At 48.7% G+C, this 16641-nt stretch overlaps 1 protein-coding gene across 3 annotated transcripts in view; it reads right to left on the bottom strand.

Annotated features, from left to right (window-relative positions):
* ARAP3 (ArfGAP with RhoGAP domain, ankyrin repeat and PH domain 3) overlaps positions 1-16641 on the bottom strand; it is a 289723-nt gene that overhangs the window by 245195 nt on the left and 27887 nt on the right. Inside the window, exon 2 of one of the 3 annotated variants that reach the window (XM_063928560.1) lies at positions 10871-11030. The exons of the other annotated variants lie outside the window; for them this stretch is intronic. The gene's annotated coding sequence lies outside the window, so the exon portion shown is untranslated. The remainder of the gene's footprint in view (positions 1-10870; positions 11031-16641) is intronic. 3 annotated transcript variants of the gene reach the window in all.

Here is a 16641-nt window from a genome sequence, read left to right as displayed (position 1 = left end):
CACAACAATAATAACCCGATTTTTGTAACTATGTACAAGTATTGCAGATAATCCGCACTTGGGATGGGCGCCCAGCATCCACTACGGACTCCGAGAAATAGAATTATCGGTAAGTAAATTCTTATTTTCTCTATCGTCCTAGTGGATGCTGGGGTTCCTGAAAGGACCATGGGGATTATACCAAAGCTCCCAAACGGGCGGGAGAGTGCGGATGACTCTGCAGCACCGAATGAGAGAACTCCAGGTCCTCCTTAGCCAGGTTATCAAATTTGTAGGATTTTACAAACGTGTTTGCCCCTGACTAAATAGCCGCTCGGCAAAGTTGTAAAGCCGAGACCCCTCGGGCAGCCGCCCAAGATGAGCCCACCTTCCTTGTGGAATGGGCATTTACATATTTTGGCTGTGGCAGGCCTGCCACAGAATGTGCAAGCTGAATTGTATTACACATCCAACTAGCAAAAGTCTGCTTAGAAGCAAGAGCACCCAGTTTTTTGGGTGCATACAGGATAACAGCAAGTCAGTTTTCCTGACTCCAGCCGTCCTGGAACCTATATTTTCAGGGCCCTGACCACATCTAGCAACTTGGAGTCCTCCAAGTCCCTAGTAGGCGCAAGACACCACAATAAGCTGGTTCAGGTGAAACACTGACACCACCTTAGGGAGAGAACTGGGGACGAGTCCGCAGCTCTGCCCTGTCCGAATGGACAAACAGATATGGGCTTTTTTGAGAAAAAAACCACCAATTTGACACTCGCCTGGTCCAGGCCAGGTCCAAGAGCATGTTCACTTTTCATGTGAGATGCTTCAAATCCACAGATTTGACTGGTTTTAAACCAATGTGTTTTGAGGAATCCCAGAACTACGTTGAGATCCCACAGTGCCACTGGAGGCACAAAAGGGGGTTGTATATGTAATACTCCCTTGACAAACTTCTGGACTTCAGGAACTGAAGCCAATTCTTTCTGGAAGAAAAATCGACAGGGCCGAAATTTGAACCTTAATGGACCCCAATTTGAGGCCCATAGACACTCCTGTTTGCAGGAAATGCAGGAATCGACCGAGTTGAAATTTCTTCGTGGGGCCTTCCTGGCCTCACACCACGCAACATATTTTCGCCACATGTGGTGATAATGTTGTGCGGTCACCTCCTTTCTGGCTTTGACCAGGGTAGGAATGACCTCTTCCTGAATGCCTTTTCCCTTAGGATCCGGCGTTCCACCGCCATGCCGTCAAACGCAGCTGCGGTAAGTCTTGGAACAGACATGGTACTTGCTGAAACAAGTCCCTTCTTAGCGGCAGAGGCCATAAGTCCTCTGTGAGCATCTCTTGAAGTTCCGGGTACCAAGTCCTTCTTGGCCAATCCGGAGCCATGAGTATAGTTCTTACTCCTCTACGTCTTATAATTCTCAGTACCTTAGGTATGAAAAGCAGAGGATGGAACACATACACCGACTGGTACACCCACGGTGTTACCAGAACGTCCACAGCTATTGCCTGAGGGTCTCTTAACCTGGCGCAATACCTGTCCCGTTTTTTGTTCAGACGGGACGCCATCATGTCCACCTTTGGTAATTCCCAACGGTTTACAATCATGTGGAAAACTTCCCCATGAAGTTCCCACTCTGCCGGGTGGAGGTCGTGCCTACTGAGGAAGTCTGCTTCCCAGTTTCCATTCCCGGAATGAAACACTGCTGACAGTGCTATCACATGATTTTCCGCCCAGCGAAAAGTCCTTGCAGTTTTTGCCACTGCCCTCCTGCTTCTTGTGCCGCCCTGTCTATTTACGTGGGCGACTGCCGTGATGTTTTATCCCACTGGATCAATACCGGCTGACCTTGAAGCAGAGGTCTTGCTAAGCTTAGAGCATTATAAATTTACCCTTAGCTATATTTATGTGGAGAAAAGTCTCCAGACTTGATCACACTCCCTGGAAATTTTTTCCTTGTGTGACTGCTCCCCAGCCTCTCGGACTGGCCTCAGTGGTCACCAACATCCAAAACTGAATGCCGAATCTGCGGCCCTCTAGAAGATGAGCACTCTGTAACCACCACAGGAGAGACACCCTTGTCCTTGGATATAGGGTTATCCGCTGATGCATCTGAAGATGCGATCCGGACCATTTGTCCAGCAGATCCCACTGAAAAGTTCTTGCATGAAATCTGCCGACTGGAATTGCTTCGAAGGAAGTCACCATTTTTTTACCATGGCCCTTGTGCAATGATGCACTGATTTTAGGAGGTTCCTGACTAGCTCGGATAACTCCCTGGCTTTCTCTTCCGGGAGAAACACCTTTTTCTGGACTGTGTCCAGAATCATCCCTAAGCACAGGAGACTTGTTGTCGGGATCAGCTGCGATTTTGGAATATTTAGAATCCACCCCTGCTGTTGTAACAGTATCCGAGATAGTGGTACTCCGACCTCCAACTGTTCCCTGGACTTTGCCCTTATCAGGAGATCGTCCAAGTAAGGGATAATTAAGACGCCTTTTCTTCGAAGAAGAACCATCATTTCGGCCATTACCTTGGTAAAGACCCGGGGTGCCGTGGACAATCCAAACGGCAGCGTCTGAAACTGATAGTGACAGTTCTGTACCACGAACCTGAGGTACCCTTAGTGATAAGGGCAAATTTGGGACATGAAGGTAAGCATCCCTGATGTCTCGGGACACCATATAGTCCCCTTCTTCCCGGTTCGTTATCACTGCTCTGAGTGACTCCATCTTGATTTGAACCTTTGTAAGTGTTCAAATTTTTTTAGATTTAGAATAGGTCTCACCTAGCCTTCTGGCTTCAGTACCACAATATAGTGTGGAATAATACCCCTTTTCTTGTTGTAGGAGGGGTAATTTAATTATCACCTGCTGGGAATACAGCTCGTGAATTGTTTCCCATACTGCCTCCTTGTCGGAGGGAGACCTTGGTAAAGCAGACTTCAGGAGCCTGCGCAGGGGAAACGTCTCGACATTCCAAACTGTACCCCTGGGATACTACTTGTAGGATCCAGGGGTCCTGTACGGTCTCAGCGTCATGCTGAGAGCTTGTCAGAAGCGGTGGAACGCTTCTGTTCCTGGGAATGGGCTGCCTGCTGCAGTCTTCTTCCCTTTCCTCTATCCCTGGGCAGATATGACTCTTATAGGGACGAAAGGACTGAAGCTGAAAAGACGGTGTCTTTTTCTGCAGAGATGTGACTTAGGGTAAAAACGGTGGATTTTCCAGCAGTTGCCGTGGCCACCAGGTCCGATGGACCGACCCCAAATAACTCCTCTTCCTTTATACGGCAATACACCTTTGTGCCGTTTGGAATCTGCATCACCTGACCACTGTCGTGTCCATAAACATCTTCTGGCAGATATGGACATCGCACTTACTCTTGATGCCAGAGTGCAAATATCCCTCTGTGCATCTCGCATATATAGAAATGCATCCTTTAAATGCTCTATAGTCAATAAAATACTGTCCCTGTCAAGGGTATCAATATTTTTAGTCAGGGAATCCGACCAAGCCACCCCAGCTCTGCACATCCAGGCTGAGGCGATCGCTGGTCGCAGTATAACACCAGTATGTGTGTATATACTTTTTATGATATTTTCCAGCCTCCTGTCAGCTGGCTCCTTGAGGACGGCCCTATCTATAGACGGTACCGCCACTTGTTCTGATAAGCGTGTGAGCGCCTTATCCACCCTAAGGGGTGTTTCCCAACGCGCCCTAACTTCTGGCGGGAAAGGGTATACCGCCCATATTTTCTATCGGGGGGAACCCACGCATCATCACACACTTCATTTAATTTATCTGATTCAGGAAAAACGACGGTAGTTTTTTCACATCCCACATAATACCCTCTTTTGTGGTACTTGTAGTATCAGAAATATGTAACACCTCCTTCATTGCCCTTAACGTGTGGCCCTAATAAGGAATACGTTTGTTTATTCACCGTCGACACTGGATTCAGTGTCCCTGTCTGTGTCTGTGTCGACCGACTAAAGTAAACGGGCGTTTTAAAACCCCTGACGGTGTTTTTGAGACGTCTGGACCGGTACTAATTGTTTGTCGGCCGTCTCATGTCGTCAACCGACCTTGCCGCGTGTTGACATTATCACGTAATTCCCTAAATAAGCCATCCATTCCGGTGTCGACTCCCTAGAGAGTGACATCACCATTACAGGCAATTGCTCCGCCTCCTCACCAACATCGTCCTCATACATGTCGACACACACGTACCGACACACAGCACACACACAGGGAATGCTCTGATAGAGGACAGGACCTACTAGCCCTTTGGAGAGACAGAGGGAGAGTTTGCCAGCACACACCAAAAACGCTATAATTATATAGGGACAACCTTATATAAGTGTTTTCCCTTATAGCATCTTTTTTATATATTTCTAACGCCAAATTAGTGCCCCCCCTCTCTGTTTTAACCCTGTTTCTGTAGTGCAGTGCAGGGGAGAGCCTGGGAGCCTTCCCTCCAGCCTTTCTGTGAGGGAAAATGGCGCTGTGTGCTGAGGAGATAGGCCCCGCCCCTTTTTCGGCGGCCTCGTCTCCCGCTCTTAACGGATTCTGGCAGGGGTTAAATATCTCCATATAGCCCCCGGAGGCTATATGTGAGGTATTTTTAGCCAAAAATAGGTTTTCATTGCCTCCCAGGGCGCCCCCCTCACAGCGCCCTGCACCCTCAGTGACTGCCGTGTGAAGTGTGCTGAGAGGAAATGGCGCACAGCTGCAGTGCTGTGCGCTACCTTAAGAAGACTGAGGAGTCTTCATGCCGCCGATTCTGGACCTTCTTCTTGTTTCAGCATCTGCAAGGGGGCCGGCGGCGAGGCTCCGGTGACCATCCAGGCTGTACCTGTGATCGTCCCTCTGGAGCTAATGTCCAGTAGCCAAAGAAGCCAATCCATCCTGCACGCAGGTGAGTTCACTTCTTCTCCCCTAAGTCCCTCGTTGCAGTGATCCTGTTGCCAGCAGGACTCACTGTAAAATAAAAAACCTAAGCTAAACTTTTCTAAGCAGCTCTTTAGGAGAGCCACCTAGATTGCACCCTTCTCGGCCGGGCACAAAAATCTAACTGAGGCTTGGAGGAGGGTCATAGGGGGAGGAGCCAGTGCACACCACCTGATCCTAAAGCTTTACTTTTTGTGCCCTGTCTCCTGCGGAGCCGCTATTCCCCATGGTCCTTTCAGGAACCCCAGCATCCACTAGGACGATAGAGAAATCATGTGATAGCACTGTCAGCAGTGTTCATTCCGGGAGTGGACAACTGGGAAGCAGACTTCCTCAGCAGACACGATCTTCACCCGGGGGAGTGGGGACTTCACCCAGAAGTCTTCCACATGATTGTGAACCGTTGGGAAAAACCAAAGGTGGACATGATGGCGTCCCGCCTCAACAAAAAACTGGACAGATATTGCGCCAGGTCAAGGGACCCTCAGGCAATAGCTGTGGACGCTCTGGTAACACCGTGGGTGTATCAGTCAGTATATGTGTTCCCTCCTCTGCCTCTCATACCCAAGGTACTGAGAATCATAAGAAGGAGAGGTGTAAAGACTATACTCGTGGCTCCGGATTGGCCAAGAAGGACTTGGTACCCGGAAATTCAAGAGATGCTCACGGAAGACCCGTGGCCTCTACCTCTAAGAAAGGACCTGCTCCAGCAGGGACCATGTCTGTTCCAAGACTTACCGCGGCTGCGTTTGACGGCATGGCGGTTGAACGCCGGATCCTGAAGGAAAAAGGCATTCCGGATGAAGTTATCCCTACCCTGATCAAAGCCAGGAAGGATGTAACTGTGCAACATTATCACCGTATTTGGCGTAAATATGTTGCGTGGTGTGAGGCCAGGAAGGCCCCTACAGAGGAATTTCAACTGGGTCGATTCCTGCATTTCCTGCAAACAGGACTGTCTATGGGCCTCAAATTAGGGTCCATTAAGGTTCAAATTTCGGCCCTGTCAATATTCTTCCAAAAAGAACTAGCTTCAGTTCCTGAAGTTCAGACGTTTGTCAAGGGGGTACTGCATATACAGCCTCCTTTTGTGCCTCCAGTGGCACCTTGGGATCTCAATGTAGTTTTGGGATTCCTAAAATCACATTGGTTTGAACCACTCACCACTGTGGACTTAAAATATCTCACATGGAAAGTGGTAATGCTGTTAGCCCTGGCTTCAGCCAGGCGTGTATCAGAATTGGCGGCTTTATCCTATAAAAGCCCTTACCTGATTTTTCATACGGACAGGGCAGAATTGAGGACTCGTCCTCAATTTCTCCCTAAGGTGGTTTCAGCATTACACTTAAACCAGCCTATTGTGGTGCCTGCGGCTACTAGGGACTTGGAGGATTCCAAGTTGCTGGACGTAGTCAGGGCCCTGAAAATATATGTTTCCAGGACGGCTGGAGTCAGAAAATCTGACTCGCTGTTTATCCTGTATGCACCCAACAAGCTGGGTGCCCCTGCTTCTAAGCAGACGATTGCTCGTTGGATTTGTAGTACAATTCAGCTTGCACATTCTGTGGCAGGCCTGCCACAGCCAAAATCTGTAAAAGCCCATTCCACACGGAAAGTGGGCTCATCTTGGGCGGCTGCCCGAGGGGTCTCGGCTTTACAACTTTGCCGAGCAGCTACTTGGTCAGGGGCAAATACGTTTGCAAAATTCTACAAATTTGATACCCTGGCTGAGGAGGACCTGGAGTTCTCTCATTCGGTGCTGCAGAGTCATCCGCACTCTCCCGCCCGTTTGGGAGCTTTGGTATAATCCCCATGGTCCTTTCGGAGTCCCCAGCATCCACTAGGACGTTAGAGAAAATAAGAATTTACTTACCGATAATTCTATTTCTCATAGTCCGTAGTGGATGCTGGGCGCCCATCCCAAGTGCGGATTGTCTGCAATACTTGTACATAGTTATTGTTACAAAAATCGGGTTATTATTGTTGTGAGCCATCTTTTCAGAGGCTCCTCTGTTATCATGCTGTTAACTGGGTTCAAATCACAAGTTGTACGGTGTGATTGGTGTGGCTGGTATGAGTCTTACCCGGGATTCAAAATCCTTCCTTATTGTGTACGCTCGTCCGGGCACAGTATCCTGAGGCTTGGAGGAGGGTCATAGGGGGAGGAGCCAGTGCACACCAGGTAGTCCTAAAGCTTTTACTTTTGTGCCCAGTCTCCTGCGGAGCCGCTATTCCCCATGGTCCTTTCGGAGTCCCCAGCATCCACTACGGACTATGAGAAATAGAATTATCGGTAAGTAAATTCTTATTTTTTGGCTCTTTGTCACAGACTGGTTGGCCACCCCTGCTGTAGGCCATGCAATTAATGGTAGGCTGCAGGGGTGTGCCACCCCATTATCGCTTCAAACTCTCATAGTCAGGACATTCCTCACCCTTTTAAATACAAAAGTTAGGGATGTGGTTGTGCAAATTAAAGGAACATGCATCTCTCTCTCTCTCTGGGAGCTGGGGTTCTGTCATGCTGCTGAGGGTGTAGTGTTAGCCTTTTATATATATAGATGCAGTATATCTGTAATGGGCAGGCTATAATGATGTTACACTATATACACCATTACTGGCACGTGTAAGCTCACTAGTCCCCGCACAGCTCTTGCCTAGTCTGGGGGTAGAGGACAACAGTAGCTACCAGCAGCTGACCTGAGAGGTCTGGGCATGGCCTGTGCGGGTGTGGGAGGGGCAAGCACAGGACCCCGCCCATCCACTGGCGTGCAGTATATATATAAGGCAGGTGAGCCGGTTATCTGCCTCCATCTTAACCGCATCATCTGCAGCCCCAGCGCCGACCCCTCCTCCTCCCGGTCACCGCACTGCTCACCCCACATAGGGTCTCACCCCTTCCTGCCAGACTGATTTACCTTCTCCCCCTCCACTGGCAACTGGCCACACGTGTCCCCGGTGCCTCCACCCTGAGCGCTGCGGGACCATCTGGTTGTTCCTACATCCGTCTCCTGGTTACTGCTGCTACTTGTTGCCCAGTCCCGGGATGGCAAGTAACCTGTGGTTGCAGCATAGTATATGAAGGAAGGGGGTGCAGAGTATGCGGTATATGGTGGAAGCAGTATATGGAGGAGGGATGTGCCCTGTATATAGGGGGCACTATATGGAGGGGTATGAGGGTGCAGTGTGTATATATGGTCAGTATATGATGGGGGTACAGTGTACATAGTTGTGTGTCCTTGTCCCTCCAGCGGCTGCCAGTGGCACCACAGAGGTGAGAAGTAGCGTTAGATTAATGTAACCATAGAAAATCCAGTCAAACAAAAGGATAGAAAATACAGTCAATTTTGAATTTGAAAGGTTGTTATAAATGGCAACTGCCACACCAAAAACCTATCCCTACCCCCTCTCTCTCTCTCTCTCTCTCTCTCTCCATATTCAGCAAGTGTGAACCAGTCAGATCAGTGTTTTTATGTAATTATCAGCAAGCTGTAACATCTCCCTGCATGATCACTTTCATTTGGTCTGTGTGGCGGCCTCCAGTGTTCACTGGTGCACATAACAGAGGTGAGGAGCAGTTAGCCTTTTATTATATAGGTATATATATATATATATATATATATATATATATTATTTTTTTGCACAAATATGCACTGAAGTCTATCATGCAACATCAATGGCCAGCATATTGCCAAGAGGTGTAATTACTTGTAATGGCCATCATACTATATTATAACAAGCATATTACAGTATACCAGGTCTATGCTATACCTATGATATAACAACCATTAGTTCCCATCCTATTACACCCAGGTGTGCCCAGCACCTAATTCCCAGCAGTACCTAAACCAGTATACCAAGAAGTGTACAAAATAATATACAGCCATTAGCCATCATTGCCAATAGGATGGTTATGGAGGCAATCACGAGACCGCCTGTCGGGATCCCTGCGGTCACAATGCTGACTCCGGAATGCTGCTGCCGGAATGCCGGCGCCGCAGGCTTTTCTCCCTCTATGGGTGTCCATGACACAGCGAGCCCGCAAAGGGATTTCTAGCGATTGCCCCACTGCCGGCATACTGGTGGCCGGGATCCCGCTGTCGGGATCATGACAGCTGGGATTTGGGGCCACAATTACTGGGACCTGAATCCCGGGATTGGAAGTTCCAATACTGGGATTTCGGGATTGCCCTGTGCATGTGCTGTTTTTTTTTCTGTCAGGCAGTGCTGAGCACTCAGACGCTGTGCTCTGTGCGCTGTGCCACATGATGTCAGAGGTCACACAAAGCAGCCCCACGCTGGCCTGTCCCTTCAGCTGCACTAGCACAGCAGTCCTGCTCCATCCTAATGACTCTGCCAGTGCCAATGAAAGTGGGTTGCGGGAGTCGGGACGGAAGGAGGGAGTCCTGCTGCTGAAGACCAGTGCCACAAAGGCCAGGCCCAGACCCAGTGACACAGTGCCACTGCCTGGGCTTTATTTATTTCTGTGTTGTGTGTGGGGGGCTGGGGCAGCGGGCCTGTGCTGGGCCATTAATGTTATTTATTTTCTACCTGTGGTGTCGGGGCCCCGGCTGAGTCCTAACATAACACCACAGGAATAAAATAACATTCATGGCCCATCACAGGCCCACAGGAAAAATAATAGTTATATTTTTTTCCTGTGGGCCTGTGCTGCTGGGCCATGAATACAAAACATTTTCAATGGCCAACTCAATCCCGGGATTGGGAGGTTTTCAATCCTGATACCCGGGATTGAAAATAATGGCCTTGGATTTTACTTTGGAGTTCTATTTAAAATGGGATGTTGCCCATAGCAACCAATCAGATTCCAGGTATTATCTTCTAGAAGGTGCTAGATAAATGAGAAGTACAATCTTATTGGTTGCTATTGGCAACATCTTAGATAGAACTCCCATTTTAGTAAATTTACCCCAGTGTGTCTAGGAATAACGTACTCACAAAGACAATGAGGTGGGGGTGAATTCAATCAGCTGCGATAACCCATTTTGGCGGCAAAAACTGTGCCTTTATTGTGTCTCACGTAAACTTGCTATTGTCCGCAAAAAATTTCTGGCGATAATTCCCCATAGGTTTACGGCGAATTTAGTTTCACCACCACACGTGCAGAGAGAATTAGATTTGGGTGGGTTAACGTGCAGGGTAAAGACTGGCTGCTTTATTTTTACTCTGCAATTTAGATTTCAGTTTGAACACACCCCACCCAAATCTAACTCTCTCTGCACATGTTACATCTGACCCACCTGCAGTGCACATGGGGGGTCATTCCGAGTTGTTCGCTCGTTTCCGATTTTCGCTATACTGCGATTAGTCGCTTACTGCGCATGCGCAAGGTTCGCAGAGCGCGTGCGCTTAGTTATTTTACACAAAAGTTAGGTATTTTACTCACGGCATAACGAAGCTTTTTCATCGCTGTGCTGATCGTAGTGTGATTGACAGGAAGTGGGTGTTTCTGGGCGGAAACTGGCCGTTTTATGGGAGTGTGGGGAAAAACGCAGGCGTTCGAGTTGCAAAACGCAGGAGTGGCTGGAGAAACGGGGGAGTGGCTGGGCAAACGCTGGGTGTCTTTGTGACGTCAAACCAGGAACGAAAAGGACTGAGCTGGTCGCAATGGCTGAGTAAGTCTGTGTGACAGAAAGAGAGACAAAGAAATCATTACACTTAGTGCCACAGTGTTGCAGGTGATCAGTGGGCGGTATAGGGTGACCTGCCTACTGCTATAAGCCAGAAACAGCTCAGAAGTAAAGAATGCGGCTAGCACTAAGAGCTTTGTTTTCTCCCATTTTCAGGTGGACTTCGTATACAAGAACATGCAGACAGCATATTACATGTATGGTGTTACAGGAACCTGCACTCAGCTCAGCAGACATGGATTTTATTATCTGTTATATGACATTCCCAGCACTGGTTACAGTTACCTGGATCAGATCTCTGGCGATGGCCATCTCCTCTCTCCACATGTGCTCTCTGCTAAGCAAATCTGTCTGAAATGCAGGCCCCTGTCAGTGTAACCGCTGCGTGCTAGGATCTCGTCATCCTCCCAACCTGGACATCATTTCTGCACTAGGCATCAGGGCTCTTATGCAAAGGAAAAGGAAAGGGAAGTGACAACAGCTGAGAAATGAACTGTAAGCACACCATTACTGTTATCACAAACAGTTGTGGCTTATCTGCTGTTTCATGGGGCTCTATCGCTGCCCCAGCCTGTGTACTTGGCCTTGCAACATTTTGTTATTAATGATACACAATCACTATACAACATGTGCATCCAATATGATGCAAAATAAGATGTACTGTAATATATAACAAATAATCACATAGCCTACTGTACTATGGGGGAGATTTATTAAAGACAATCAGCTCTTGTCAAACACAGTCTGTAAAATGACAATTAGGAGCTGATGGGTTAATACTTTTTTTTTTTTTCTCCGCTTTATCTCTCTCCAAGCTTTGATAAATCTCCTCCTGGGATCCAGTCTCTAGGTCGACAGTAACTAGGTCGACACTATCTAGGCCAACCACTATTGGTCGACAGTAACTAGGTCGACGGGGTCTCTAGGTCGACATTTCCTAAGTCGACAGGTCAAAAGGTCGACATGAGTTTTTCACACTTTTTTTTCTATTTTTGAACCTTTTTTATACTTAGCGATCCACGTTGACTACGTTTGGAACGATAATCTGTGCCGAGTGAAGTAGTAGCGGAGCGAGACACCTTGTCCGAAGCATGGCGAGCGAAGCGAGCCATGCGAGGGGACATGGTGCACCATACTTGCCTACTCTCCCGGAATGGCCGGGAGGCTCCCGAAAATCGGGTGACCCTCCCGGCCCCACGGAAGAGCAGACAAGTCTCCCGGTTTTTAAGTTACCCCCTGCCCGGCCGCCCACTTTGAGAGTAAAGTGGGCGGTCCGGACAGTAGATGACGCGATTCTTGTTGAATAGCGTCATCATAGTCACGCCCCCTGCTATAAAATGCCGGTTATAGCGGCATTACAGAGCGGGGGGCGTGGCTTAATGGTGTAACTCTGTAACCCCGCCCTCATTCCACCTCTGCCCCTCCTCATCTGCCACGCCCCGTTCCGCCTCCTCCCCGCCCCCTCCTCTCGTCATTTTCCAGCCCAGCCCCTCCATTGAGCCGTCCTGGCAGCTCTCTCCCGGAGAGAGCTGCCAGAAAGTAGGTAAGTATGTGGTCCACTAATTGGGGTTCCCGGTCACTCTATGAAGAAAACAACACCCAAAAAACAAAAAACTCATGTCGACCTAGACCATGTCGACCTAAAGACCCTGTCGACCTAGTTACTGTCAACCAATAGTGGTCGACCTAGACCCTGTCGACCTAGTTACTATCTACCTTCCATACTACACCCTCTCCTCCTATATATCCACCATCAACCGGCCGCCTCTCTGTGATACAAAAACGATAAAAGACAGCAACTAGCTTGGATGAGAATTAATAAACGCAACAACTGTCATAAGACAAAACGGGATTTAGTAATGTGGACTCATCCCGCCTCCTGAAAATCCCGGCAGTCGGCATGTCGACTAACAGGGACTCTTCCCACTCGTGGGTGTCCACGACACCGATAGAGTGGGAATAGAACCTGTGCGAAAATAAGAATTTACTTACCGATAATTCTATTTCTCGGAGTCCGTAGTGGATGCTGGGGTTCCTGAAAGGACCATGGGGAATAGCGGCTCCGCAGGAGACAGGGCACAAAAAGTAAAGCTTTCCGATCAGGTGGTGTGCACTGGCTCCTCCCCCTATGACCCTCCTCCAGACTCCAGTTAGGTACTGTGCCCGGACGAGCGTACACAATAAGGGAGGAATTTTGAATCCCGGGTAAGACTCATACCAGCCACACCAATCACACTGTACAACCTGTGATCTGAACCCAGTTAACAGTATGATAACAGCGGAGCCTCTGAAAAGATGGCTCACAACAACAATAACCCGATTTAGTTAGCAATAACTATGTACAAGTATTGCAGATAATCCGCACTTGGGATGGGCGCCCAGCATCCACTACGGACTCCGAGAAATAGAATTATCGGTAAGTAAATTCTTATTTTCTCTATCGTCCTTGTGGATGCTGGGGTTCCTGAAAGGACCATGGGGATTATACCAAAGCTCCCAAACGGGCGGGAGAGTGCGGATGACTCTGCAGCACCGAATGAGAGAACTCCAGGTCCTCTTTTGCCAGGGTATCAAATTTGTAGAATTTTACAAACGTGTTCTCCCCCGACCACGTAGCTGCTCGGCAAAGTTGTAATGCCGAGACCCCTCGGGCAGCCGCCCAAGATGAGCCCACCTTCCTTGTGGAATGGGCCTTAACAGATTTAGACTGTGGCAGGCCTGCCACAGAATGTGCAAGTTGAATTGTGCTACCAATCCCACGAGCAATCGACTGCTTAGAAGCAGAAGCACCCAGCATTGTTGGGTGCATACAGGATAAACAGCAAGTCAGATTTCCTGACTCCAGCCAACCTGGAAACTATATTTTCAGGGCCCTGATAACATCCAGCAACTTGGAGTCCTCCAAGTCCCTAGTAGCCGCAGGTACCACAATAAGCTGGTTCAGGTGAAACGCTGACACCACCTTAAGGAGAAACTGGGGACGAGTCCGCAGCTTTGCTCTGTCCGAATGGACAATCAGATATGGCTTTGTGAGATAAAGCCGCCAATTCTGACACTCGCCTGGCCGAGGCCAGGACCAACAGCATGGTCATTTTCCATGTGAGATATATCAAATCCACAGATTTGAGTTGTTTAAACCAATGTGATTTTTTAGGAATCCCAAAACTACGTTGAGATCGCCCAGTGCCACTGGAGACATCAAAGGGGCTGTATATGCAGTACTCCCTTAACAACTTCTGGACTTCAGGAACTGAAGCCAATTTCTTTCTGGAAGAAAATCAACAGGCCGAAATTTGAACCTTAATGGACCCAATTTGAGACCCATAGACACTCCTGTTTGCAGGAAATGTAGAAATTAACCTAGTTGAAATTCTTCCGTGGAGCCTTCCTGGACTCACACCCTGGCACATATTTTCACCTAAGTGGTGATAATGTTGTGCGGTCACCTCCTTCCTGGCTCTGACCAGGGTAGGGATGACCTCTTCCGGAATGCCTCTTTCCCTTAGGATCCGGCGTTCACCCGCCTTGGCGTCAACGCAGCTGCGGTAAGTCCCGGAACAGACACGGTTCTTGCCGAATCAAGACCCTTCTTAGTATCTCTTGAAGTTCCGGGAACCAAGTCCTTCTTGGCCAAACCGGAGCCACGAGTATAGTTCTTACTCCTCTCCTTCCTATCATTTTCAATACATAGGGTATGAAAAGCAGAGGATGGAACACATACACCGACTGGTACACCGACGGTGTTACCAGAGCGTCCCAGCTATTGCCTGAGTGTCTCTTGACCTGGCGCTTCAGGTGGGACGCCATCATAACCACCTTTGGTCTTTCCCAACGGTTTACAATCATGTGGAAACTTCCAGATTAAGTTTCCACTTTTCCGGGTGGAATTCATTTATGCTGAGGAAATCTTCCCAGTTGCCCACTCCCGGAATGAACACTGCTGACAGTGTTATCACATGATTTTCCGCCCAGCGAAGAATCCTTGCTGTCATTGCCCTCCTGCTTCTTGTGTCGCCCCGTCTGATAACGTGGGCGACCGCCATGATGATGTCCTACTGGATCAGCACCGGTTGACTTTGAAGCAGGAGTCTTCCTAGGCTCAGAGCATTGTAAATTGCCCTTAGCTCCAGTATATTCATGTGGAGAGAAGTCTCCAGACTTGACCACACTTCCTTGGAAATTTTTTCCCTGTGTGACTACTCCCCAGCCTCTCAGGCTGGTATCCGTGGTCCCCAGAACACAGTCCTGAATGCTGAGTGTGCTGCCCTCTAAAAGATGAGCACTCTGCAGCCCCCACAGAAGAGACACCCTTGTCCTTGGAGACAGGATTATCCGCTGATGCATCTGAAAATGCGATCCGGACCATTCGTCCAGCAAATCCCCTGAGATCTGCCGAATGGAATCGCTTCGTAAGAAGCCACCATTTTTCCCAGGACTCCTGTGCATTGATGCACTGATACTTGGCCTGGTTTTAGGAGGTTTCTGACTAGGTCGAATAACTCCTTGGCTTTTTCCTCCCGGAGGAACACCTTTTTCTGGACTATGCCCAGAATCATTCCTAGGAACAGCAGACGTATCGTCGGAAAACAGCTGCGATTCTTGGAATATTTAGAATCCAGTCGTGCTGTCGTAGAACTACTTTAGATAGTGCTCTTCCGACCTCCAACTGTTCTCTGGAACTTGCCCTTTTCAGGATATCGTCCAAGTAAGGGATAATTTAGATGCCTTTTTTCTTTGAAGAAACATCTTTTCGGCCATTACCTTGGTAAAAGGCCCGGGGTGCCGTGGATAATTCAAACGGCATCGTCTGAAACTGATATTGACAGTTCTGTACCACGAACCAGAGGTACCCTTGTTGAGAAGGGCAAATTTGGACATGGAGGTAATCCTTGATGTCCAGGGACACCATATAGTCCCCTTTTTTCCGGTTCGCTATCACTGCTCTGAGTGACTCCATCTCGATTTGAACCTTTTATGTAAGTGTTCAAAGATTTCAGTTTAGACTATGTCTCACCAAGCCGTCTGGCGTCAGTACCACAATATAGTGTGGAAAAATAATACCCTTTTCCTTGTTGTAGGAGGGGTACTTTGATTTATCACCTGCTGGATATACAGCTTGTGAATTGTTTCCAATGCTGCCTCCCTGTCGGAGGGAGCCGTTGGTAAAGCAGACTTCAGAAACCTGCGAGGAGAAGATGTCTCGACTCTCCAATCTGTACCCCTGGGATAATACTTGTACTATCTAGGGGTCAACCTGCGAGTGATCCCACTGCGCGCTGAGACTCTTGAGACTACCCCCCCACCTTGAGTCCGCTTGCATGGCCCCAGCGTCATGCTGAGGACTTGGCAGACGCGGTGGAGGGCTTCTTTTCCTGGGAAGGGGCTGCCTGCTGCAGTCTACTTCCCTTACCTCTATGTCTGGGCAGATATGACTGGCCTTTTGCCTGCATGCCCTCATGGGAAAGGAAGGATTGAGGCTGAAAAGACGGTGTCTTTTTCAGCTGAGATGTAACTTGGGGTAAAAAGGTTGGATTTCCCAGCTGTTGCCGTGGTCCCCAGGTCCGATGGACCGACCCCAACTAACTCCTTCCCTTTATACGGCAATACTTCCATGTGCCGTATGGGATCTGTATCACCTGACCACTGTCGTGTCCATGACATCTTCTGGGTGATATGGACAACGTACTTATCTTGATGCCAGAGAGCAAATATCCCTCTGTGCATCTCACGTACATATATATAGAATGCATCCTATTAAATGCTCTATATGAATCAAATATTTTCAGTCAGGGAATCCGACCAAGCCAACCCAGCACTGCATCTCCAGGCTGATGGCGATCGCTGGTCGCAGTATAACCACCGTATGTGTGTATATACTTTTTAGGATATCTTTCCAGCTTCCTATCAGCTGGCTCCTTGAGGGCGGCCGTATCTGGAGACGGTAACGCCACTTGATAAGCGTGTGAGCGCCTTATCACCCTAAGGGGTGTTTCCCAACGCGCCCTAATTTCTGGCGGGAAAGGGTATAACGCCAATATTTGCTATCGGGGTAACCC

Source organism: Pseudophryne corroboree, chromosome 6 (assembly GCF_028390025.1).
Source record: "Pseudophryne corroboree isolate aPseCor3 chromosome 6, aPseCor3.hap2, whole genome shotgun sequence".
NCBI classification, from domain to species: Eukaryota; Metazoa; Chordata; class Amphibia; order Anura; family Myobatrachidae; genus Pseudophryne; species Pseudophryne corroboree.
This window is presented reverse-complemented; position numbering and strand designations above follow the sequence as displayed.